We start from the raw sequence: 12,144 nt of genomic DNA on the forward strand, positions 1-12,144 counted from the left end.
TTGGAGTTTTGGAGTTTCGGAGTTTCGAAGTTTTGGAGTTTTAGAGTTTTGGAGTTTCGGAGTTTTGAAGATACAGGGTTGTGGAGTTTCGGTGTTTGGAGTTTTGGATTTTTGGAGTTTGGGTTTTTCGGAGTTTCGGATTATTGGAGTTTTGGAGTTTTAGAGCTTTGGAGTTTTGAAGTTTTGGAGTTCTGGATTTTCGGAGTTTCGGAGTTTTGGAGTTTCCGAGTTTTGGAGATTCGGAGTTTTGGAGTTTCGGAATTTTGGAGGTTTCGAGTTTTGGAGTTTCGGAATTTCAGTTTTGGAGTTTTGGATGTTCGGAGTTTCTGAGTTCCTGAGTTTCTGAGTTTCGGAGTTTTGGAGTTTCGGAGTGTTTGAGTTTTGGAGTTTCGCAGTTTTGGAGAGTCGTGGTTGTGGAGTTTCGGAATTTTGGAGTTTCGGAGTCTTGGAGTTTCGGAGTTTCGGATTTTCGGAGTTTCGGAGGTTTTACTTTTCGGAGTTTTGAATTTTCAGAGTTTCGGATTTTTGGAGTTTTAAAGTTTCGGAATATTGCAGTTTCGGAGTTCCGGAAATTCGGGGTTTTGGAGTTTCGGAATTCTTTAGTTTTGGAGGTATTGATTGTTGGAGATTCGGAGTTTTGGAGTTTTGGAATTTTTGAGTTTTGGAGTTTTCGAGGTTGGGATTTATGGGGTTCTGGATTTGTGGAGTTTTGGATTTTCGGAGTATTGGAGTTTCGGGGTTTTGGAGATTCGGGGTTGTGGAGTTTCGGAATTTTGGAGTTTCGGAGTTTTGGAGTTTCGGACTTTTGGAGTTTCGGAGTTTCGGATTTTTGGAGTTTTAGAGTTTCGGAATATTGCAGTTTCGGAGTTTTGGAAATTCGGGCTTTTGGAGTTTCCGAATTCTGTAGTTTTGGAGTTTTGGAGGTATTGATTGTTGGAGTTTCGGAGTTTTGAAGTTTCGAAGTTTTGGAGTTTCGGAGTTCCGGAGTTTCGGAGTTTTGGAGTTTTGCAGTTTCGGAGTTTTGGAGTTTCAGTTTTGGAGTTTTGGATGTTCGGAGTTTCTGAGTTCCTGAGTTTCTGAGTTTCTGAGTTTTGGAGTTTCGGAGTGTTTGAGTTTTGGAGTTTCGCAGTTTTGGAGAGTCGTGGTTGTGGAGTTTCGAAATTTTGGAGTTTCGGATTTTTGCAGTTCTGGAGTTTTCAATTTTTTTATTTGTGGAGTTCTGGATTTTTGGAGTTCTGGATTTTCGGAGTTTCGGAGTTTTGGAGTTTCGGAGTTTTGGAGATTCAGGGTTGTGCAGTTTCGGAATTTTTGAGTTTTGCAGTTTTGGAGTTCCGGAGTTTCGGAGTTTCGGAGTTTCGAAGTTTTGGAGTTTCGGAGTTTTGGAGTTTCGGAGTTTTGGAGTTTTGGAGTTTTGGAGTTTCGGAGTTTCGAAGTTTTGGAGTTTTAGAGTTTTGGAGTTTCGGAGTTTTGGAGATTCAGGGTTGTGGAGTTTCGACGTTTGGAGTTTTGGAGTTTCGGAGTTTCGGATTATTGGAGTTTTGGAGTTTTTGAGTTTAGGAGTTTTGAAGTTTGAGTTCTGGATTTTCGGAGTTTCGGAGTTTCCGAGATTTGGAGATTCGGGGTTTTTGAATTTCGGAATTTCAATGATTTGGAGTTTTGGAGGTTCGGAATTTCAATGTTTTAGAGTTTTGGAGGTTCGGAATTTCTGAGTTTCTGAGTTTCTCAGTTTGGAGTTTTGGAGTTTCGGAGTGTTTGAGTTTTGGAGATTCGTGGTTGTGGAGTTTCGGAATTTTGGAGTTTCGGATTTTTGCAGGTTTGGAGTTTTCTAGTTTTGGATTTGTGGAGTTTTGGATTTTCGGAGTTTCGGATTTTTGGAGTTTTGGAGTTTTAGAGATTTAGAGCTTTGGAGTTGTGGAGTTTTGGAGTTCTGGATTTTCGGAGTTTCAGAGTTTTGGAGATTTGGGGTTGTGGAGTTTCGGAATTTTGGAGTTTCGGAATTTTGGAGTTTCGGAGTTTCTAATTTTTGGAGTTTTGGAGTTTCGGATTTTCGGAGTTTCGGAGTTTCGGAGTTTTGGAGTTTTGGAGTTTCGGAGTTTTGGAGATTTGGGGTTGTGGAGTTTCGGAATTTTGGAGTTTCGGAGTTTTGGAGTTTCGGAGTTTCAAATTTTTGGAGTTTTGGAGTTTCGGATTTTCGGAGTTTCGCAGTTTCGGAATTTTGACTTTTTTGGAGTTTTGGAGTTTTAGATTTTTAGAGCTTTAGAGTTTTGGAGTTCTGGATTTTCGGAGTTTCGGAGTTTTGGAGTTTTGGAGTTTCGGAGTTTTGGAGATTTGGGGTTGTGGAGTTTCGGAATTTTGGAGTTTCGGATTTTTGCAGTTTTGGAGTTTTCAATTTTTTTATTTGTGGAGTTTTGGATTTTTGGAGTTTTGGATTTTCGGAGTTTCGGATTTTTGGAGTTTTGGAGTTTTAGAGTTTCGGAGTTTTGGAGTTTCGGAGTTTCGGATTTTCGGAGTTTCGGAGTTTTGGAGTTTCGGAGTTTTGGAGATTCAGGGTTGTGCAGTTTCGGAATTTTTGAGTTTTGGAGTTTCGGAGTTCCGGAGTTTCGGAGTTTCGAAGTTTTGGAGTTTCGGATTTTTGGAGTTTTGGAGTTTTGGAGTTTCGGAGTTTCGAAGTTTTGGAGTTTTAGAGTTTTGGAGTTTCGGAGTTTTGAAGATACAGGGTTGTGGAGTTTCGGTGTTTGGAGTTTTGGATTTTTGGAGTTTGGGTTTTTCGGAGTTTCGGATTATTGGAGTTTTGGAGTTTTAGAGCTTTGGAGTTTTGAAGTTTTGGAGTTCTGGATTTTCGGAGTTTCGGAGTTTTGGAGTTTCCGAGTTTTGGAGATTCGGAGTTTTGGAGTTTCGGAATTTTGGAGGTTTCGAGTTTTGGAGTTTCGGAATTTCAGTTTTGGAGTTTTGGATGTTCGGAGTTTCTGAGTTCCTGAGTTTCTGAGTTTCGGAGTTTTGGAGTTTCGGAGTGTTTGAGTTTTGGAGTTTCGCAGTTTTGGAGAGTCGTGGTTGTGGAGTTTCGGAATTTTGGAGTTTCGGATTTTTGCAGTTCTGGAGTTTTCAATTTTTTTATTTGTGGAGTTTTGGATTTTTGGAGTTCTGGATTTTCGGAGTTTCGGAGTTTTGGAGTTTCGGAGTTTTGGAGATTCAGGGTTGTGCAGTTTCGGAATTTTTGAGTTTTGCAGTTTTGGAGTTCAGGAGTTTCGGAGTTTCGGAGTTTCGAAGTTTTGGAGTTTCGGAGTTTTGGAGTTTTGGAGTTTCGGAGTTTCGAAGTTTTGGAGTTTTAGACTTTTGGAGTTTCGGAGTTTTGGAGATTCAGGGTTGTGGAGTTTCGACGTTTGGAGTTTTGGAGTTTCGGAGTTTCGGATTATTGGAGTTTTGGAGTTTTAGAGTTTAGGAGTTTTGAAGTTTGAGTTCTGGATTTTCGGAGTTTCGGAGTTTCCGAGATTTGGAGATTCGGGGTTTTTGAATTTCGGAATTTCAATGTTTTGGAGTTTTGGAGGTTCGGAATTTCAATGTTTTGGAGTTTTGGAGGTTCGGAATTTCTGAGTTTCTGAGTTTCTCAGTTTGGGAGTTTTGGAGTTTCGGAGTGTTTGAGTTTTGGAGATTCGTGGTTGTGGAGTTTCGGAATTTTGGAGTTTCGGATTTTTGCAGGTTTGGAGTTTTCTAGTTTTGGATTTGTGGAGTTTTGGATTTTCGGAGTTTCGGATTTTTGGAGTTTTGGAGTTTTAGAGATTTAGAGCTTTGGAGTTGTGGAGTTTTGGAGTTCTGGATTTTCGGAGTTTCCGAGTTTTGGAGACTCGGGGTTGTGGAGTTTCGGAATTTCGAATTTTTGGAGTTTTGGAGTTTTGGAGTTCTGGATTTTCGGAGTTTCGGAGTTTTGGAGTTTTGGAGTTTCGGAGTTTTGGAGATTTGGGGTTGTGGAGTTTCGGAATTTTGGAGTTTCGGATTTTTGCAGTTTTGGAGTTTTCAATTTTTTTATTTGTGGAGTTTTGGATTTTTGGAGTTTTGGATTTTCGGAGTTTCGGATTTTTGGAGTTTTGGAGTTTTAGAGTTTCGGAGTTTTGGAGTTTCGGAGTTTCGGATTTTCGGAGTTTCGGAGTTTTGGAGTTTCGGAGTTTTGGAGATTCAGGGTTGTGCAGTTTCGGAATTTTTGAGTTTTGGAGTTTCGGAGTTCCGGAGTTTCGGAGTTTCGGAGTTTCGAAGTTTTGGAGTTTCGGATTTTTGGAGTTTTGGAGTTTTGGAGTTTCGGAGTTTCGAAGTTTTGGAGTTTTAGAGTTTTGGAGTTTCGGAGTTTTGAAGATGCAGGGTTGTGGAGTTTCGGTGTTTGGAGTTTTGGAGTTTCGGAGTTTTGGATTTTTGGAGTTTGGGTTTTTCGGAGTTTCGGATTATTAGAGTTTTGGAGTTTTAGAGCTTTGGAGTTTTGAAGTTTTGGAGTTCTGGATTTTCGGAGTTTCGGAGATTTGGAGTTTCCGAGTTTTGGAGATTCGGAGTTTTGGAGTTTCGGAATTTTGGAGGTTTGGAGTTTTGGAGTTTTGGAGTTTCGGAATTTCAGTTTTGGAGTTTTGGATGTTCGGAGTTTCTGAGTTCCTGAGTTTCTGAGTTTCGGAGTTTTGGAGTTTCGGAGTGTTTGAGTTTTGGAGTTTCGCAGTTTTGGAGAGTCGTGGTTGTGGAGTTTCGGAATTTTGGAGTTTCGGATTTTTGCTGTTCTGGAGTTTTCAATTTTTTTATTTGTGGAGTTTTGATTTTTGGAGTTTTGGATTTTCGGAGTTTCGGATTTTTGGAGTTTTGGAGTTTTAGAGCTTTGCAGTTTTGGAGTTTTGGAGTTCTGGTTTTTCGGAGTTTCGGAGGTTTGGAGTTTCGGAGTTTTGGAGATTCAGGGTTGTGCAGTTTCGGAATTTTTGAGTTTTGGAGTTTTGGAGTTCCGGAGTTTCGGAGTTTCGAAGTTTTGGAGTTTCGGATTTTTGGAGTTTGGGAGTTTCGGAGTTTCGAAGTTTTGGAGTTTTAGAGTTTTGGAGTTTCGGAGTTTTGAAGATGCAGGGTTGTTGAGTTTCGGTGTTTGGAGTTTTGGAGTTTCGGAGTTTGGGATTTTTGGAGTTTTGGATTTTCGGAGTTTTGGATTATTGGAGTTTTGGAGTTTTAGAGCTTTGGAGTTTTGAAGTTTTGGAGTTCAGGATTTTCGGATTTTCGGAGTTTTGGAGTTTCCGAGTTTTGGAGATTCGGGGTTGTGGAGTTTCGGAATTTCGGATTTTTGGAGTTTTGGAGTTTTAGATTTTTAGAGCTTTGGAGTTTTGGACTTTTGGAGTTCTGGATTTTCGGAGTTTCGGAGTTTTGGAGTTTTGGAGTTTCGGAGTTTTGGAGATTTGGGGTTAGTGGAGTATCGAAATTTTGGAGTTTCGGAGTTTTGGAGTTTTGGAGTTTCGGAGTTTTGGAGATTTGGGGTTGTGGAGTTTCGGAATTTTGGAGTTTCGGAGTTTTGGAGTTTCGGAGTTTCGGATTTTCGGAGTTTCGGAGGTTTTACTTTTCGGAGTTTTGAATTTTCAGAGTTTCGGATTTTTGGAGTTTTAGAGTTTCGGAATATTGCAGTTTCGGAGTTCTGGAAATTCGGGGTTTTGGAGTTTCGGAATTCTTTAGTTTTGGAGGTATTGATTGTTAGAGATTCGGAGTTTTGGAGTTTTGGAATTTTTGAGTTTTGGAGTTTTCGAGGTTGGGATTTATGGGGTTCCGGATTTGTGGAGTTTTGGATTTTCGGAGTATTGGAGTTTCGGGGTTTTGGAGATTCGGGGTTGTGGAGTTTCGGAATATTGCAGTTTCGGAGTTTTGGAAATTCGGGCTTTTGGAGTTTCCGAATTCTGTAGTTTTGGAGTTTTGGAGGTATTGATTGTTGGAGTTTCGGAGTTTTGAAGTTTCGAAGTTTTGGAGTTTCGGAGTTTTGGAGTTTTGCAGTTTCGGAGTTTTGGAGTTTCAGTTTTGGAGTTTTGGATGTTCGGAGTTTCTGAGTTCCTGAGTTTCTGAGTTTCTGAGTTTTGGAGTTTCGGAGTGTTTGAGTTTTGGAGTTTCGCAGTTTTGGAGAGTCGTGGTTGTGGAGTTTCGGAATTTTGGAGTTTCGGATTTTTGCAGTTCTGGAGTTTTCAATTTTTTTATTTGTGGAGTTTTGGATTTTTGGAGTTTTGGATTTTCGGAGTTTCGGATTTTTGGAGTTTTGGAGTTTTAGAGCTTTGGAGTTTTGGAGTTTTGGAGTTCTGGATTTTCGGAGTTTCGGAGTTTTGGAGTTTCGGAGTTTTGGAGATTCAGGGTTGTGCAGTTTCGGAATTTTTGAGTTTTGCAGTTTTGGAGTTCCGGAGTTTCGGAGTTTCGGAGTTTCGAAGTTTTGGAGTTTCGGAGTTTTGGAGTTTTGGAGTTTTGGAGTTTCGGAGTTTCGAAGTTTTGGAGTTTTAGAGTTTTGGAGTTTCGGAGTTTTGGAGATTCAGGGTTGTGGAGTTTCGACGTTTGGAGTTTTGGAGTTTCGGAGTTTCGGATTATTGGAGTTTTGGAGTTTTAGAGTTTAGGAGTTTTGAAGTTTGAGTTCTGGATTTTCGGAGTTTCGGAGTTCCCGAGATTTGGAGATTCGGGGTTTTTGAATTTCGGAATTTCAATGTTTTGGAGTTTTGGAGGTTCGGAATTTCAATGTTTTGGAGTTTTGGAGGTTCGGAATTTCTGAGTTTCTGAGTTTCTCAGTTTGGGAGTTTTGGAGTTTCGGAGTGTTTGAGTTTTGGAGATTCGTGGTTGTGGAGTTTCGGAATTTTGGAGTTTCGGATTTTTGCAGGTTTGGAGTTTTCTAGTTTTGGATTTGTGGAGTTTTGGATTTTCGGAGTTTCGGATTTTTGGAGTTTTGGAGTTTTAGAGATTTAGAGCTTTGGAGTTGTGGAGTTTTGGAGTTCTGGATTTTCGGAGTTTCAGAGTTTTGGAGATTTGGGGTTGTGGAGTTTCGGAATTTTGGAGTTTCGGAGTTTTGGAGTTTCGGAGTTTCTAATTTTTGGAGTTTTGGAGTTTCGGATTTTCGGAGTTTCGCAGTTTCGGAATTTTGACTTTTTGGAGTTTTAAATTTTCAGAGTTTCGGATTTTTGGAGATTTAGAGTTACGGAATATTGCAGTTTCGGAGTTCTGGAAATTCGGGGTTTTCGAGTTTCGGAATTTCAGGGTTTTCGAGTTTTGGAGTTTCTGAGTTTGAGTTTCGGAGTTTTGGAGTTTCGGAGTGTTTGAGTTTTGGAGTTTCGCAGTTTTGGAGAGTCGTGGTTGTGGAGTTTCGGAATTTTCGAGTTTCGGATTTTTGCAGTTTTTGAGTTTTCAATTTTTTTATTTGTGGAGTTTTGGATTTTTGGAGTTTTGGATTTTCGGAGTTTCGGATTTTTGGAGTTTTGGAGTTTTAGAGCTTTGGAGTTTTGGAGTTTTGGAGTTCTGGTTTTTCGGAGTTTCGGAGTTTTGGAGTTTCGGAGTTTTGGAGATTCAGGGTTGTGCAGTTTCGGAATTTTTGAGTTTTGGAGTTTTGGAGTTCCGGAGTTTCGGAGTTTCGGAGTTTCGAAGTTTTGGAGTTTCGGATTTTTGGAGTTTTGGAGTTTCGGAGTTTCGAAGTTTTGGAGTTTTAGAGTTTTGGAGTTTCGGAGTTTTGAAGATGCAGGGTTGTGGAGTTTCGGTGTTAGGAGTTTTGGAGTTTCGGAGTTTTGGATTTTTGGAGTTTTGGATTTTCGGAGTTTTGGATTATTGGAGTTTTGGAGTTTTAGAGCTTTGGGGTTTTGAAGTTTTGGAGTTCTGGATTTTCGGATTTTCGGAGTTTTGGAGTTTCCGTGTTTTGGAGATTTGGGGTTGTGGAGTTTCCGAATTTCGGATTTTTGGAGTTTTGGAGTTTTAGATTTTTAGAGCTTTGGAGTTTTGGAGTTCTGGATTTTCGGAGTTTCGGAGTTTTGGAGTTTTGGAGTTTCGGAGTTTTGGAGATTTGGGGTTGTGGAGTTTCAGAATTTTGGAGTTTCGGAGTTTCAAATTTTTGTAGTTTTGGAGTTTCGGATTTTCGGAGTTTCGCAGTTTCGGAATTTTGACTTTTTGGAGTTTTGGAGTTTTAGATTTTTAGAGCTTTAGAGTTTTGGAGTTTTGGAGTTCTGGATTTTCGGAGTTTCGGAGTTTTGGAGTTTTGGAGTTTCGGAGTTTTGGACATTTGGGGTTGTGGAGTTTCGGAATTTTGGAGTTTCGGATTTTTGCAGTTTTGGAGTTTTCAATTTTTTTATTTGTGGAGTTTTGGATTTTTGGAGTTTTGGATTTTCGGAGTTTCGGATTTTTGGAGTTTTGGAGTTTTAGAGTTTCGGAGTTTTGGAGTTTTGGAGTTCTGGATTTTCGGAGTTTCCGAGTTTTGGAGTTTTGGAGTTTTGGATATTCAGGGTTGTGCAGTTTCGGAATTTTTGAGTTTTGGAGTTTTGGAGTTCCGGAGTTTCGGAGTTTCGGAGTTTCGAAGTTTTGGAGTTTCGGAGTTTTGGAGTTTTGGAGTTTTGGAGTTTCGGAGTTTCGAAGTTTTGGAGTTTTAGAGTTTTGGAGTTTCGGAGTTTTGAAGATGCACGGTTGTTGAGTTTCGGTGTTTGGAGTTTTGGAGTTTCGGAGTTTTGGATTTTTGGAGTTTTGGATTTTCGGAGTTTTGGATTATTGGAGTTTTGGAGTTTTAGAGCTTTGGAGTTTTGAAGTTTTGGAGTTCAGGATTTTCGGATTTTCGGAGTTTTGGAGTTTCCGAGTTTTGGAGATTCGGGGTTGTGGAGTTTCGGAATTTCGGATTTTTGGAGTTTTGGAGCTTTAGATTTTTAGAGCTTTGGAGTTTTGGAGTTTTGGAGTTCTGGATTTTCGGAGTTTCGGAGTTTTGGAGTTTTGGAGTTTTGGAGTTTCGGAGTTTTGGAGATTTGGGGTTGTGGAGTTTCGGAATTTTGGAGTTTCGGAGTTTTGGAGTTTCGGAGTTTCGGATTTTCGGAGTTTCGGAGGTTTTACTTTTCGGAGTTTTGAATTTTCAGTTTCGGATTTTTGGAGTTTTAGAGTTTCGGAATATTGCAGTTTCGGAGTTCTGGAAATTCGGGATTTTGGAGTTTCGGAATTCTTTAGTTTTGGAGGTATTGATTGTTGGAAATTCGGAGTTTTGGAGGTTTGGAGTTTTGGAGTTTCGGAATTTCAGTTTTGGAGTTTTGGAGGTTCGGAGTTTCTGAGTTCCTGAGTTTCTGAGTTTCGGAGTTTTGGAGTTTCGGAGTGTTTGAGTTTTGGAGTTTCGCAGTTTTGGAGATTCGTGGTTGTGGAGTTTCGGAATTTTGGAGTTTCGGATTTTTGCAGGTTTGGAGTTTTCTAGTTTTGGATTTGTGGAGTTTTGGATTTCTGGACTTTTGGAGTTTTAGAGCTTTGGAGTTTTGGAGTTTTGGAGTTCCGGATTTTCAGTTTCGGATTTTTGGAGTTTTGGAGTTTCGGAGTTTCGGAATATTGTAGTTTTGGAGTTTCGGATTATTGGAGTTTTGGAGTTTTAGAGCATTGGAGTTTTGGAGTTCTGGATTTTTGGAGTTTCGGAGTTTTGGAGTTTCGGAGTTTTGGAGATTCGGGGTTGTGGAGTTTCGGAATTTTTGAGTTTTGGAGTTTTGGAGTTTCGGAGTTTTGAATTTTGGAGTTTTGGAGGTATGGAATTTTGGAGATTCAGGGTTTTGTTGTTCCAGAATTTTGTAGTTTGGGAGTTTTGGAGTTTCGGAGTTTTGGAGTTGTGGAGTATTGGAGTTTTGGAGTTTTGAAATTTTAGAGTTTCAGATTTTTGGAGTTTTGGAGTTTTTAAGTTTTCGATTTTCGGAGTTCTGGACTTTTGGAGTTTTGGATTTTTGGAGCATTGGAGTTTTGAGTTTCGGAGTTTCGGATTATTGGAGTTTTGGCGTTTTAGAGCATTGGAGTTTTGAAGTTTTGGAGTTCTGGATTTTCGGAGTTTCGGAGTTTTGGAGTTTCCGAGTTTTGGAGATTCGGGGTTTTGGAGTTTCGGAATTTTAGAGGTTTGGAGTTTTGGAGTTTCGGAATTTCAGAGTTTTGGAGTTTTGGAGTTTCTGAGTTTCTGAGTTTCGGAGTTTTGGAGTTTCCGAGTTTTGGAGATTCGGGGTTGTGGAGTTTCGGAATTTCGGATATTTGGAGTTTTGGAGTTTTAGATTTTTAGAGCTTTGGAGTTTTGTAGGTATGGATTTTTGGAGATTCAGGGTTTTGTTGTTCCAGATTTTTTTAGTTTTGGATTTTCGGAGTTTCGGATTTTTGGAGTTTTGGAGTTTTAGAGCTTTGGAGTTTTGGAGTTTTGGAGTTTGACTTTTGTAGTTTCGGAGTTCCGGAGTTTCGGAGTTTCGAAGTTTTGGAGTTTCGGAGTTTTGGAGTTTTAATTTTCGGAGTTTCGGATTATTGGAGTTTTGGAGTTTTAGAGTTTTGGAGTTTTGAAGTTTTGGAGTTCTGGATTTTCGGAGTTTCGGAGTTTTGGAGTTTCCGAGTTTTGGAGATTCGGAGTTTTGGAGTTTCGGAATTTTGGAGGTTTGGAGTTTCGCAGTTTCGGAATTTCAGTTTTGGAGTTTTGGAGGTTCGGAGTTTCTGAGTTCCTGAGTTTCTGAGTTTCGGAGTTTTGGAGTTTCGGAGTGTTTGAGTTTTGGAGTTTCGCAGTTTTGGAGATTCGTGGTTGTGGAGTTTCGGAATTTTGGAGTTTCGGATTTTTGCAGGTTTGGAGTTTTCTAGTTTTGGATTTGTGGAGTTTTGGATTTTTGGAGTTTTGGATTTTCGGAGTTTTGGATTTTCGGAGTTTCGGATTATTGGAGTTTTGGAGTTTTAGAGCATTGGAGTTTTGGAGTTCTGGATTTTTGGAGTTTCGGAGTTTTGGAGTTTCGGAGTTTTGGAGATTCGGGGTTGTGGACTTTCGGAATTTTGGAGTTTCGCAGTTTTGGAGTTTCGGACTTTTGGAGTTTCGGAGTTTCGGATTTTTGGAGTTTTAGAGTTTCGGAATATTGCAGTTTCGGAGTTTTGGAAATTCGGGCTTTTGGAGTTTCCGAATTCTGTAGTTTTGGAGTTTTGGAGGTATTGATTGTTGGAGTTTCGGAGTTTTGAAGTTTCGAAGTTTTGGAGTTTCGGAGTTCCGGAGTTTCGGAGTTTCGGAGTTTTGGAGTTTTGCAGTTTCGGAGTTTTGGAGTTTTGGAGTACCGGAGTTTCGAAGTTTTGGAGTTTCGGAGTTTTGGAGGTTCAGGGTTGTGGAGTTTCGGAATTTTTGAGTTTTGGAGTTTTGGGGTTTCGGAGTTTTGAATTTTGGAGTTTTGGAGGTATGGAATTTTGGAGATTCAGGGTTTTGTTGTTCCAGAATTTTGTAGTTTGGGAGTTTTGGAGGTTTGGAGTTTTGGAGTTTCGGAATTTCAGAGTTTTGGAGTTTTGGAGTTTCTGAGTTTCTGAGTTTCGGAGTTTTGGAGTTTCCGAGTTTTGGAGATTCGTGGTTGTGGAGTTTCGGAATTTCGGATTTTTGGAGTTTTGGAGTTTTAGATTTTTAGAGCTTTGGAGTTTTGTAGGTATGGATTTTTGGAGATTCAGGGTTTTGTTGTTCCAGATTTTTTGAGTTTTGGATTTTCGGAGTTTCGGATTTTTGGAGTTTTGGAGTTTTACAGCTTTGGAGTTTTGGAGTTTGAGTTTTGTAGTTTCGGAGTTCCGGAGTTTCGGAGTTTCGAAGTTTTGGAGTTTCGGAGTTTTGGAGTTTTAATTTTCGGAGTTTCGGATTATTGGAGTTTTGGAGTTTTAGAGTTTTGGAGTTTTGAAGTTTTGGAGTTCTGGATTTTCGGAGTTTCGGAGTTTTGGAGTTTCCGAGTTTTGGAGATTCGGAGTTTTGGAGTTTCGGAATTTTGGAGGTTTGGAGTTTCGCAGTTTCGGAATTTCAGTTTTGGAGTTTTGGAGGTTCGGAGTTTCTGAGTTCCTGAGTTTCTGAGTTTCGGAGTTCTGGAGTTTTGGAGTGTTTGAGTTTTGGAGTTTCGCAGTTTTGAAGATTCGTGGTAGTGGAGTTTCGGAATTTTGGAGTTTCAGATTTTTGCAGGTTTGGAATTTTGTAATTTTGGATTTGTGGAG

Source organism: Amblyomma mixtum, chromosome 1 (assembly GCF_055824585.1).
Source record: "Amblyomma mixtum isolate Tamu chromosome 1, ASM5582458v1, whole genome shotgun sequence".
Lineage (NCBI taxonomy): Eukaryota > Metazoa > Arthropoda > Arachnida > Ixodida > Ixodidae > Amblyomma > Amblyomma mixtum.